This window comes from Oryx dammah, unplaced genomic scaffold, assembly GCF_014754425.2.
Source record: "Oryx dammah isolate SB20612 unplaced genomic scaffold, SCBI_Odam_1.1 HiC_scaffold_1, whole genome shotgun sequence".
Taxonomy (NCBI): Eukaryota; Metazoa; Chordata; class Mammalia; order Artiodactyla; family Bovidae; genus Oryx; species Oryx dammah.
In genome coordinates this window covers 44,607,916-44,622,015 of record NW_024070185.1, presented here as the reverse complement: position 1 = coordinate 44,622,015, position 14,100 = coordinate 44,607,916, and the positions used below count along the sequence as shown (strand labels likewise).

General features: G+C 45.4%; 1 protein-coding gene and 1 long non-coding RNA gene across 2 annotated transcripts in view; one reads left to right on the top strand and one right to left on the bottom strand.

Moving 5' to 3' along the window:
- TJP2 (tight junction protein 2) overlaps window positions 1-13,727 on the bottom strand; it is a 127,174-nt gene extending 113,447 nt beyond the window's left edge. The window contains exon 1 of the mRNA XM_040249477.1: window positions 13,454-13,727. The gene's annotated coding sequence lies outside the window, so the exon portion shown is untranslated. The remainder of the gene's footprint in view (window positions 1-13,453) is intronic.
- Window positions 12,192-14,100, top strand: part of LOC120870460 — a 78,126-nt gene continuing 76,217 nt past the window's right edge. The window contains exon 1 of the long non-coding RNA XR_005722787.1: window positions 12,192-13,024. This is a non-coding gene — a long non-coding RNA (uncharacterized LOC120870460). The remainder of the gene's footprint in view (window positions 13,025-14,100) is intronic.

Genomic DNA, 14,100 nt, shown 5'->3' with positions numbered 1-14,100 from the left:
AAGCTCTCTTTAGTTGAACCCCTTAGTCAGGGCTAGGTTACTCTTTCTTCTGCCCTCTCAAATATGTTCTGTTTAATCTATCAAAAGTAGAACCAAAATGAATTCAAATTCTATGTTTAGGCATGTGCAGAGGATAGGGGTGAGTCTCCTGGGCCATCGAGAAGATTAATCAAAGGTTAAGAAGGAGTCCTGGGCAGCAATGAGTTCCACATTGATTTAGGTCTGGACCCAGTCCTCTCCAGTGGTGGCCTGCCTGGCCATCAGACACAGGTTTGGTTCCGAGCAGAGCCCTGTTTAGTGATCACAGTATTGTGGTCAAACTGGCTTCAGAGCCTTAATGTGGGGCCCCTGGAGGAGTGTCATCCTGCCCCACAGGGGTACTTTGGGCAAACCCAGGAGAAACTTCAGAGTTCAAGGCAAAAGAAATTGATGATGTGATCCCCCATCCTGCTTTCCTGGGACATCAGTGGGAGACGGTAGAGTGTACGTGTCAGCTGCTATGTTAACATCTCTCTGGGTTCCAGGCAGAATTTCTTATTCTGACTGTATTAGTTTGCGAGAGCTGACATAATAAAGGACCACAGACTGGTGCCATAATAACAGAAATCTACATCTCACAGTCTGGAGGAGGCTGGAAGTTCAAGTTCAACATGCTGAGAGGATCGGTTCTTTCTGAGGGTTGTGGAGCGGAGCTTGGCTTATAGATGGCCATCTTCTCCCTATGTCTGTCTATCATCTTTGTGTAGTATGTGTCTGTGTCCAAATTTCCTCTTCCTATAAGGACACAAATGATACTAGCTTAGGGCCCACCCCAAATGACCTCAATTTTACTTGATTACTTCAATTAAGTCTTCATTTCCAAATAAGATCAATTTTGAGGTGCTAGGGGTGAAGATTTCAACATATGAATGAGGGGGATACAATTCAATCCGTAATGCTGCCTAAAGTCGGGGCAGGGGTGGGGTGGGGAGGAAAAGCTCTCATCAAGTGAGATGAAAAAGACAAAAGACCAGAAGAAGTGGGTTGCCTGGACATATCCAGCCTGTGATTTTATCTAGCATGTATGCTTTACAGCAAATCAACTGGGAAAAGAAAAATGCTCCATGTTTAAGATGAGCCAGCATCTGGTACTGTGAGAATGATCTGTTCTCTGGGAGCTATACCCAACGAAATACAAGAGGAAGAAGTTAAATCTCATGTAAAAGTATTATGAGCAACTGAGAAAGACTTGGGATCTCCAGATGGCATCTAGGGCTTGTGTTGCAAAGTCAGATCAAGTGTCTGGTGGGACTAGGAGAAGCTCACTCAAGATCACCTTCTACCCACAGACATAAAAAATAAAATTGTGGTTAGGAAAGGGGAAAGATGGGGGAAGAGAGGGATAAATTAGGAGTTTGGGATTAACATATACACACTACTATACAGTGTATAAAATAGATAAACAACAAGGCCCTACTGTAATGCACAGGGAACTATACTCAATATCTTATAATAACCTATAATGGAAAAAAATCTTTAGAAGCATATATATTGGGACTTCCCTGGTGGTGCAGAGGTTAAGAATCCACCTGCCAATGCAGGGGACATGGGTTTGATCCCTGGTTCAGAAAGATCCCAGATGCCATGGAGCAACTAAGCCCATGTACCACAGCTACTGAAGCCTGAGTGCTTAGAGCTTGTGTTCCACAACAAGAGAAGGCGCCCTGAAGAGAAGCCTGAGCATCACAACGAAGAGTAGCCCCACTCGCCACAACTAGAGAAAGTCCATGTGTAGCAACAAAGACCCAGCCCACCAAAAAACAAATTAATAATGCATATATATATATATATATAAAATGCAACATTGTAAATCAACTATATTTTTTAAAAAAATGTTTTTTAAGAGATAAGCTTCTCTTGGAGAAGAGAATGAGGTAACAAATTCAAATCAGGGCATGTCAACAATGTTGATGACCAGGCACAAAGATCCAGGAGGGAACTGACTAAAATTCCAAAACCAAGCATGCATCTCACCACCCCAGATGGAGAGAAAAATCAATTCTCACCAATGCTGCAGAAGAGAACAGGAAAGTAGAGCCGATAGGTCATCTTAGTGATGAGAAAGCCTCTAGTGAAAATGTAGTCACAAACACTCACGAGAGAGGAAATGAAATGATGCAACTCCATCATGAGAAAGAAATGCAGCTTGTTGGGCTATTATCTGTCAAGACAGAGAAAGAGGAGGGAAGGTCCGAAGCAAATGACAAGCTGAGCTGTGACCATGAGGAGCAGGAGAACTTGAGGAAAAGCTGCAATGACTCCGTCTTCTTCTCAAAGCCAAATTCTCTTCCTTCAGAAGGAGGTTATGGTCATTGGTTTGAGAGCGTGGGAGGCTGGATAAAACTTCTTAAGACAGAAGAGTGCAGACTTGAGACAAAAAACCATAAAAGCAATGAAGCTCGAACCACAGCAATTCAGGGAGAAGGCAGTATTACTGACCCCCTTTACAAAGAGAAAACTAAGGCTCAGAGTGGAGAAAACTGCCCTAGATCTCATGGCTTCTAAGTAGCAGAGGCAACATTCAAGCCCAGGTCTGACTCTTTCCTATTCTGCTCTAGCTCTTTCCTACTCTGCTCTAGTGCCTTCCTGGGTAACCTACGTGCATCTGAGGACTCAGACAGCACATCTCTTCCTGATCCCTGGCAGAAGTGCTCTTCCTTTGAGACAGGAGAATATCTCAGCCCTACTCTCCAACCCCCTCTTGGCTGCAGGCTTTCCCCTTCCCTCACCTCCTCTCTCTCAAATCTGCTATTTCCACTGGATCCAAAGGTGGAGTCTGTGGCAAGAAGACATCCTCTTGGACTTCCCTGGTGGCATGGTGGATAAGAGTCCACCTGCCAGTACAGGGAATATGAGCTTGATCCCTGGTCCAGGAAGATTCCACATGCCATGGAGCAACCAAGCCCATGTGCCACAACTACTGAGCCTGAATGCTGCCACTACTGAAGCCCATGCTCCGCGAGCCCAGGCTGCGGAACCAGAGAAATGACTGCAGCAAGAAACCCACCAGCACAAGGAAGAGTACTCCCAGTTGCTGCAACTAGAGAAAGGCCGCACAAAAGCAACCAACACACAACCAAAAGTAAATTAATTAAGTCAAATTAAAAGGGGTGTCTCTGGTGGCACGGGGGAGTGGACAGGAATCTGCCTGCCAATGCAGGGGACATGGGTTTGATCATCCAGGAATATGCCACATGCCTCGAAGCAACTAAGCTGGTATGCCACAATTACTGAGCACGACTTCTATGGCCTGTGAGCTGCAAATACTGAACCCACGTGCCCAAGCAACAAGCTGGAGCACTGCAATGAAGAGTTGCCCCCACCTGCCACAATTAGAGAAAGCCCGTGGACAGCAATGAAGACCCAACACAGCCAAAAGATATAAAGAAATAAATAAAAGAAGAAATCTTCCTTCTCTTCCTTCCAAGGAACACTCTCCCCCAATCCCAACCATCACCAAGCTAGCTTCCCACCTAGGGATCTCTGTCCACCTTATCCTCCTCCTTATGGACTGGGTTTTTCCCTGAACACCCCCATCCAGGCAAAAAAAATGAATTACCTCCTGGGTTTACTAAGCTTCTGTATGTACATGATCTTCCCTAATAGTCAAGATTCTGAAACACCACAAGGTTTTTAATTCACTTTGTTTTAAATTTTCCTGTAAAATATATCTAAATTATCCATGTTTATTTTTAGTTAAAAAGCTTTTTTACATAAGTGGTTCTACTTTTCCTCAAATTGTATCTTGATAGTATTATAAATTTTAGGATATGCATTACCATCATTTAGTTATTGTCATTACATTAGAAACTCTAGTAAAAATAGTTCTAATTTGATGACTCAGCCCCCTATTTTCTACACAATATATGTAATTTTGTGCACTTCAGCATATTCTAAAATAGCGAAACACTTACCTTTGCTAATGGTCCTGTGTAGTAGTTACAAAAGAAAGGTGAAACAAAGTTTCTGTTGGCCTCAACACATTTCCACTGACTTCAAAAGTCACAGCTGTTTCTCTAAGCATTCTGTGATGGCCTAGAAGGCAGATAAGATGTCATATTCATCTTTGTATTGCTAGCAACTCTCCTGAGGAATCAGCATATGACAGCTACCCAATAACATCAGAGTTTACTTCCTAACTAAGAGGCAGCAGGGTATAATGGTTAAAATCCTGCTCTCTAGAACCAGACTGCCTCAGTTTGTGTCCCAGCTTCATATTTAATTAGTTGTGTAGCCTGGGCAAGTCTCTATACCTCTCCAGGGCCTCAGTTTCCTCCTCTGTAAATAGGGGATAATAATGGTGCCTACCTAATAAAGTTGTGTGAAAATTAAACTTAAAAAATATATGCAAAACACTTAGGGTCTGAACCATCTGAAGTGCTAAGTGCTAGCCATGATTATTATTTACTCAGCAAATATTTATTGGCCCAGGTTATTATGGACTAAATGTTTGTATCCTCTTAAAATGCATCAATCAAAGCCCTAATTCTTAGCATGTTGGTGATCATGATGGGGAGCTGGAACGTAAGTTAAGTTTATGTTATGTCACAAAGGTGGGTTCTTCACGATGGGATGAGGAAGAAGAAGAGACAGAGATGGCTCCCTCTCCATGCGCATGCACCCAAGAAAGGCTGTGTGAGCGCACAGTGAGAAGGTCACCTTCTACAAGCCAGGGAGGTGGTCCTCACCCAGAAATGGACCATGCCAGCACCCAGATCTCAGGCTTCCAGCCTCCAGAAATGTGAGTAATAAATGTCTGTGGCTTAACACCCCTAGGCTGTGATATCTTGTTACGGAAGCCTAAGATCAGAGATCCGTTCCCAGACAGGTTTTCAGGTCACTGGGTGCCACTTCCTCAGTCAACCCTTCCCCAGCCCCAGTTTTCCATGTTTCCACTGGGACCACTTCAACCTTCCAAGTTTCCACTTAGATTTCCTGCTCTTTGGCAGCTAAGGTGTTGGTAACCTTTGATCTACCTCTCCATCCCCATCTGGAGGATTCCTGGCTCTTCGGGAGTGGCTCCCTGCCTGACCAGTTCTTCCAGCCTGCAACAACCACCCAAGCTCCAGCAGATATCACACCGCCCAGGGCATCAACATTTGGACCACCCCTTTCTCCTTGTTCCTGCTGCCCTTGCACCTGCAGCTGGGCCAGACTCTGCTTCCCTTGTGTCACTTCTCTAATTATACCTGTTTACTATCTATCTCCCCCTCTGGACTGTCAGGGGCTGCTCTGAAGATACCTATTTTGCACGTTGTATCCATTTCCTGTTGGGTTCTAGGTCCAGCCCAACACTCCATTCATTCATTCACTCCCTGGACAACCCCTGAGCTGCTCCCTATCCAACATTCTGAGTGATGCTGTACATACAAATAATATGAAACCATCCCTTCCCTCAAGAACCAAGTCTAGCAGAGCAACAAGTAACCGTGACCCTGCACACTGCAGGAGGGGTCACAGTGGCCACGGGACAGGGATGAGGCAGGAGAGAGTGGATAAGCCTGTTCAAGGGGCTTGGCCTGGCAGTCTTCACAGAGAAAGTACTTGAGTTAGGTCTTAAAAATATGAGCAGACATTCCTTAGGCTAATGGAAGGAGCTGAGACATCCGAGGCAGAGGGCAAAGTATCCCTAGGAGCCAGAAGAGTGAGACAGCAAAAAATGTTCTCAGGTCAGTAGGTAGGACGAGCTGGCAAGAAGGCAGCCTGAGGTGCACCTATGAGCTCAGGGCTAGAGATGTCTTCTGACCTTGGGCTCTGCACACAGCAGGTATGGCAGATGCCACCCACTCTGGCCAACACACCCTTCCCCTGGCCCATGTGTGGCTAAACCATGTTTTAGTGACCACATTCACTGAGATGAGTGCTCCTCTTAAAATGCATTACCTGGGCGTCCCTGGTGGCTCAACGGTAAAGAAGCTGCCTGCCAATGCAGAAGACATGGGTTTGACCCCTGGTCCAGGAAAATCCCACATGCCATGGAGCAGCTAAGTCCATGCACCATAACTACTGAGCCTGTGCTCTGGAGCCCGGGAGTTGCAGACATTGAAACCCATGCACCCTAGAGCCCGTGCTCTATAAGAGAAGACACTGCAATGAGAAGCCCGAGCACTGCAACTAGAGCAAAGCCCTGCTTTGCACCACAGAGAAAAGCCCACAGCAGCGAAGACCCAGCACAGTCAAAAACAAAGATAAATAAAAATTTTTTTAAATGCATTATCTTAGTGCATTCTCACAATGACTTTCAGAGGTAGATATAAATTCTGTTTTCAGATGAAGAAACTCAGGCACCAGATGACTAGGTAACTCTCTCATGGCCCCACTGGTAATAAGTACTAGAGGTATGATTCCAACCCAAGATGGTCTGACTACAAAATTCATATCTTCTGACACCCACTAAGCCTGGGCACTGAGTCTCTAATGAAGTTCCCTGGTTGGCAACATTTCATACATGTGGTCTGTTGGAATTAATCATGGCCTATGCGCCTGCCCTAGGAGAGGATGCTTGGAAGCCTGTGCCTGGTTTCCTCAGATTCTGATCCAAGTGGCTTCTTCCATTTACTGATTTTGCTTTGTGTACTCTCACAGTAATAACCATAGTGGTGAGACTCTGAGTCCTCTCAGCAAATCAAAGAAACTGGAGGTGACCTTAGGGATCCTGAAACAGCATCTCTCCCAGAAGCAAGACTGAGAAATGCTTCTTGTCTAGTTCTGACCATTAACCAGCGGAATCACACACCCTTGGCCCACAGGGGCCAAGTAGGAATGTAAAATTGTGCAACTGGCTGAGTGGGGTGGAGGACGCCAAGGTGAGTCTAATGTAGGTGGCAGCTGTCCAGCTCTGACCTCAGCAGCACACCACAGGCAGAGCTGGGCGGAGATCACACCCATGGATACCAGACCCTCTCCCCCTGCTGATGGCAGGTGCTCCCAGATGGGAACACAGAGTACTTCGGTGGCAGGCTTTGGCCTCATTCCAAAGCCCAAGATAAATGCTTTATATCCTCAGATACAATGAGGATTCCTTTCATGCAAAATATGAAATAAAATTCGATGTTAGTCTCAAGTCTGTGAAACCACAGGGAAGGTGGTCACAGCTTAACTTCACAGGACCCAACAGCAGTGGGCTACCTCCCTTGTTGGCTTTCTTTTCTGTAGCGAACCTGACCTTCATGACATGGATTGTCAGCACCCACTCTCAGAATCCGCTTATGCCAAGTTCTGCTAAGGAGACTAGACACCTGGTAGCACAGATTTTTAAGCCATTAAGCTGAGCTGGCAAAGGCGTGAGAGGAGGAAAACTAAAACTTGATGGCTACTCCTTGCACAAAGGACTCTTGCTCTGGCTTACCAAGCTCCCCAGATTCTAGGTTGCCTATGATTAACAGTAATAGTCAAGATGGGGAGGGGCCAGTCATGACTCCAGGACTTTGCCTGAAGGACTACAGGGATCCCTTAGCTTATGAAGGCAAGTTCACACTTGGCTCTGTCCCCAAGTAGCCCATCCCACGACCTGCTAACGCTGGCCTTTCTGGAAGCAGTGAAGAGCTGTGTCCTCCCTCCCCTGTTTACATGGAGTCGGGGTCCTCAGTGGCCTTGGTCTCCTCAGAACCCTCTCCCCACTCCTTCCCCATATCAGAGGCTTCTCTTCCAGCTACCCCTCCCCACTAATCCCTATGTCCCAGTTCCCAGCACCTGTCTATGCCCTTCCTGAGTCACACCCACCTCCTCAGCTCTATCACGTTCCTGTACGCACAGAAGGCAGGAGCCCACCGCTAGCCTTGTCCCTTCCCTCACTCTTATTCCAGTCCATTTCCAAATGCCTCCAATCCACGGGGTCTCTAAGTGAGGCCCCCAGACCAGCAGCATCAGTATCACCTGGGTACTTGCTGGAGACGCAGATTATCAGGGTCCCATTCCAGACTGACTCAGGAACCAAGTTTGGGGTGGGGGTGGTCAGCAATGTATGTTTTATCAAGCTTCCAGGCGATTCAAATACAGCCCAGTGTGTGAGGACCACTGAACCACACACTTTCATTTGCTTTTATTCTAAGGAATAAGGAAATGGAAGTAATTTTCTAAATCTGGCTGATTTTTCTATTTCCCTCACTGCTCTCTACATTCACCAGTAATATAAGATCCAAACATACAACCCAAGTTCAATACAGTGGGCCTCTAAAATGCCTACAGGTATTTTAAAAATTCATGATCCATTTGTAACTGTAGACCATGAAGATGATTCTCCACATGGCTATAGAGAAAACACATTGCCATGCAGCCTGGGAAAGAAAGAACGGAAACGCACAAAGTCACGCCAAAACGTCCACCAGCACTTGGAGTACGTGAAAATAAAATCAATAGTCTGCTAATGCAGGGAAAACGGGTTTGATCCCTGGTCTGGTAAGATTCCATAGCCTGTGAACCACAACCACTGAGCCCCTTTGCTGCAAATGCTGAAGCCTGGAGCCTGCTCTGCAACAAGAGAAGCCCACACACCGCAACGAAGAATAGCCCCTGCTCGCTGCGACTACAGAAAACATGTGCAAAGCAACAAAAACCCAACACAGCCACAAAAAAATGAATAAAGATTTTAAAAGATTTTTAAAAAGAGAGCCTAATAAAAGCTACAATCTATGAATATGAGCTGTATATTCTTATATATTAAGTAGAATGGACAGATGTTAACCAACAGACTATCAAACAATATTTTAGTTCAAGTGTTTAAAATGTTCACCATCAGCACATTTATTTTTGGTTCATTATTAACATTTGAGTGGTGCATGATTTTTTAGGGGGCACTGTATCAGCATATAGAATACTAAATCCCTGTCTACTTACTCCCCTTCACCTCCAAGAATCTATGTATTAACTCTTCACTCAAATCCTTTGGAACATCAGGTACTACAGGTACTAGGCCTCAAGGCAAATAAAATGATGAGTCAAAACCAAAATAAATTTGAAAAGAGCAAAGTACTCAGTTTACATTTTCAGTATTTTCCTAGACCACTGAAACTACGGAATCGATACAGAACCGATTTTCCTCTTCCTCTATCTAGTTTTCCTTAGAAAATGATTAAAAAAAAAAAAGAATGGCTTAATAAACAAGCTCATGAAAAGATGTTTAGCATCGTTGGCCATCAGAAGAGTATGAATCAAAACTACTTCACACCGACTAAGATGGCCAAGGAAAAAAAACTAGAGAAACTGAAACTCTCACACATTGCTGATGGGATTGTAAATGGTGCAGTCACTTTGGAAAACAGTCCGGCAGTTCCTGAAAATGTTAAATATAGAACTAACATATGTTTTTCACTTGTAGGTATGTACCCCCCAAAAATGAAAACATATGTCCACATAAAAACATGAATGTTCAGAGCAGCATTATTTATAACAGGCAAAAGGTAGAAACCACACAAATGTCCATCAACAGATGAATGGATAAACAAAATGTGGTATATACTGACAACAGAACATTATTTGGCAATAAGAAGAAAGCTCTGATACATGAGGCAATGTAGGTAAAATTTGAAAACATTATGCTAAATGAAAGAAGTCAGAATACAAAGCCACATATTGTATGATTCCATTTATATTGAATGTCCAGCATAGGCAAATCTATAGGCAGAAAGTAGATTAGTGGTTATTTAGTGGGGGAGGCAGGAGATTAGAAGGGGTCAGCTAAGGGGTGGAAAGGGTAGTACTATTTTTAGGGCAATAAAAATATCCTGAAATTGATTATGGTGATGGTTGCACAACTCCGTGAACATACTCAATATCAATGAATTGTACTCTTTATTGGTGAATTGTATGGTATATGAATTACATCTCAATAAAACTGTTTTTTAAAAAATGACCTCGAGGAGGACTTCCCTGGTGATTCAATGGTTAAGATACTGTGCTTCTACTGCAGAGGGTATGGGTTCAATCACTGACTTGGGGAACTAAGATCCCACAAGCTGTACAGCATGGCCAAAAAAAAAAAAAAAAAGATGACCTCGAAGCTAGAAGAAAATTACAAACAAACTCAGTCAACTAAAAAGTGTTAGGTACCCCAAGTATGTGACTTCTTCTGTCTCTTTTGCACTGTAAATTTCTCACAAATGAAGGTAAGAAATTTTTATTATCACTTTACAGTTTACAAGCACTTTTATAAGTAAGGTCCTTTTGAATCCTTACTACATAATCTTAGAGAGAGACAACTGTCTCCCTAATTTTATATTGAGGGACATGGTGCCTCTGAGTTTATGAGGCTTACTCCTGCTCAGTCAGTTGGTCAGGGTAATATCAGTTCTGCACCTGAACCCTGTGCCCTTTCTTCCACACTGTGTAGCGCTTGGGGTACTGAGTAGAGACCATCTGGTTGATATGCAGAGGTAGCACTGCTGACTGGTCTCAAAAAGGAGATTGTTCAAGACTTGATTTTCCTGGGAGCTGGACCAGTTATCCTAACGTCTAAAATCAAGCCAAGTATAATCTAACTGATCAGAGGTCTTGTAGTTCCATAGAAAGAATCCTTTGCTGTTGATTTCTTTGCTCTTTTGGAATTTATTTCAGTTTGGGCTCATCTTTTTATTTGTTTCAAAGTCTAGACCATGTAGTATTAAATCTTCCCAATATCTCTGATCACTTATGTATTCTGAACCACATTCTTGATCTATAACACTGTCTTTGTTAGATCATGAATGAAACTATTTTTATTAGTTTGCTAATTCACATTTCTGTTCTCACTGAAAAGCATGTCCTCAAATCGCAACCTGGACAATTTTAAGCAGATGCAAGAGGATGACATTCATTATTACAAAGCTTTTCTATAAAATATGAGTTTGGGATTAACAGATATACACTACTGTGTACAAAATAAACAAAAAGGACCTACTGTATAGCACAGTGAACTATATTCAATATTTTGCAATAACCTATAATGGAAAAAAACATCTGAAAAAGAATATATGTGTGTAACTGAGTCACTTTGCTATATACCTGAAACGAATACAACATTGTAAATCAACTATACTTCAACTAAAACAACAACAAAGCTTTTCTAAATTATATACAAACATTTTTAGAACCAGAAACAATGTCCTTGGACCATTAGACTCACTTACCATTAAAGCAGAATCGAAACAGTTTGGGCTCTTTTAGAAAATCATTTCAAATCTTTCTGAAGTCTTGCTGTGATCTCCTCCTATATATACCCTAAGCAACAATACTTTTTCTTAAGGTTTATTCCAACTACTTTCAAAAATGAGTTTGAGTCACTATTAAAAAACAAAAAAACTAAGCCCAATATAAACAGGACACCCCAAATAAAGCCAGTTAAATGAAGTGCTCCAGTCAAACCAGAAAGGAAGGCCTCATAGGTTCAGGCTGTCTCCCTTCAAAGAAAGCACATGCATTTTAAAAACCTGGAGTTTCGGTGCCAAGTCCATCAGGCCAACAACCCAGGAATTTCCAAATGTTTATCCATATTCTGTAAACATGATTTTACTTTTACTCTGTATCCCTATTCAACCTTCTCTGTACCCTACAGAAAATGTCATGAACAGTAGCCAGAAGCTCAGGGGCTGGGAAAAGGGGGTAAGAGGGTATTCTTTACTAAGTACAGAGTTTCTGTTTGGGACAAGGAAAAAGTTCTGGAAAAAGAGAGCAGTGATGGTTGCACAACAAGGTGACAGTGCTTAATGTCACTGAATTGTCCTCTTAAAAACGTTAGGAATTCCCTGGTGGTGGGTGAGGATTCTGTGCTTTCATTGCCTGGGGCCTGGGTTCAATCCCTGGTCAGGGAACTAACAACCGGGAAGCCACAGAGTGTGGTGAAAAAAAAGAAGAAGAAAAAAAAATTAAAATGACAAAATTTATGTTGTATTTTATCACAATAATAAAAGCATCTAGAAACAAAAAACGCATAGCTAGTATACTAACCACATATCCAAATCTTGCTTAAGGTGCCTAGCTTCCTGGGGCGGAGGGGCTGGGCCCATAAAGCTGTTAAGTGTGTTTGTCCTGGTCTGGCAAAATGAAGGTTCAAATACAGGACTGGATGGAAATGTTGGGAAATATACTGTAAATTACTTCTTTAAATTGGACAAAAAAATTTCAGCCCAACAAACTCTCTGCCAGTGTTTCTTAAGCGATAATACTCAAAGGATCCCCTGCGGACCTTGATTGAGCAGGCCAGGGTAGCTCTGAAATCCCATATTTCAACATGCCCCTAGGTGTTGCCGATGTTGCTGGACCCTGACTCACTCACAGCAACAAGGCCCCAGAGCGCTTGAAGTAACGCAACCACGCTATTAATCCAACCGCTCTAGAACCACGGTCCTCTCACCAGGAAACGCGGAGGGTTATTCACAACCTTCGTAAAAATGCGCTGAGAAACCAGGTCGGAAGGTCTCACTGCACCTAGCGTACGAAGAAAACGCACCCACCCCGGGACTAGAAAGCAGCCACAGGCGATAAGGAGAACTGGCAGAGCGGTAGTTTCGCAGAAAGCCCTCAAGCCGACTTCAGAACAGTCTTGAAAACACCCTTCTCAACCTCGAAGAATGCCTGGAATTCAGTGGCCTTTCTCCAACACAAAGATGTCCAATTTTGACCGAGCTCCCTATAGAAGAACCTTGCAATGTACCCCTTGAAGAATGACAACGCCCAGCACATTGACGAACTCGGCCCCTCCCTTACAAATGGGTCAGAAAATGGGGAAAAATAATTCTCCAAAATTCTGCGGAGGTGGGAGCTCGGGGCTCCCGGGCTGCGCGGGCTAACGAGCATCTCCCGGGCTCTCAGGTGTGCGGCGGAGATTCCGCAGGCAGCCCCCACCTGCTCTCAACTAGCCCGCGCCCCCCTCGGCCCGCGTAAAGCCTCCTCCGGACGCTGCGAATGTTGACCGCTCCAACACAAACTCAGAGGCCCTTTTAATCTGGTTAAAGAGAAACTCAACAGAAAGTGAAACATTTCCTCTCCCTTGGAGGAGAGAACTCCAGGCCAGGTAGGAGAAAGAAAGTGGGTCGCAGGCACCTGTAGCCGCCCCGCTTCTAGACGATTCCGCGGGAGAACCGTGACTGTCATCCCCTGGAGGGAGCGGGGAGGCAAAAGTCAGTTAAGGATCCCCAGAAAGGGGAGAAAAAAGTTACTGTCCAAGAAAGTATACGCCGAATCTACAGGGACGTGGGCTGACATCAGCTCACGTTTACTCGCGCTACCCCTCCACCTCCGCCCGCACGAGGAATCCAGGGAGCAGCCCCCAGCCCCCCGCAAAGCCCTCCGCAGCCGAAGTCGAGACCGAGCAAGGTGTCCCGGCGGTGCCGGAGTGCGGCTGCGGCGCTGGGGGCGGCTCTCTTCCAGCCTCGCCGAGGGCCGTGCCGGGACGCCCGCGGGCGCTCGGTGGTCGGAAGGGAGAGGGGAGGAGGGTACTCGCCTGGAAGCTGGTGGCGGCCGAAGTTCGCGCAGTCGGGGTCGGGCTCAGGGTGAAGGCGGCTCTGGCCGGCGCTTGAGCGCCTCCGACACTACGCCGGCGGCTGGGCCGATGTCCCCTGCGCTCCCCGCGCGTCGCCGGCGGCGCCTGGCGGAGCCGGAGTACTGGAGGCGGCCTGGGGAATGGGCGGGTGCGAGTGGCCTCGGCCGCCGCTCCCGTGTATTATTGTGACTCAAGCTATTTCCTGTTTGGAGGTTTGGGAGAAAGAAAAAAAAAATCCAGGGTGGGGGCAGAGGGGTTGGGGCGGCGGCGACCGGAGAGCGCGGCGGCCCGGAGGGGCTTCGGGTGGCCAGAGGCTGTCGCCTGTCTCCTTCGAGCCCCCAAGGGTGCCAAGCTTGCGAGCCGGGGGGAGAGAAACGCAGTTTCTTGCAGCTTTACTTTGGGGTATCTGGAAGGACCGAGGCGGAGTGGGGGGAGGGTCACACACGCCACCCAGCGGTGGGGTAGGGGCTACGGTCGCAGGGACTGCCTGCCTGGTCACTCCAGCCCGCGCGCTCACTGGTCTGGTTTTTTTCTTCTCTGCAAAACTACAGCTGAGCTTTATTCCCGCCCAAGGGCAAGTGGAATTCGCTGTGCTGCTTCTTTATTCT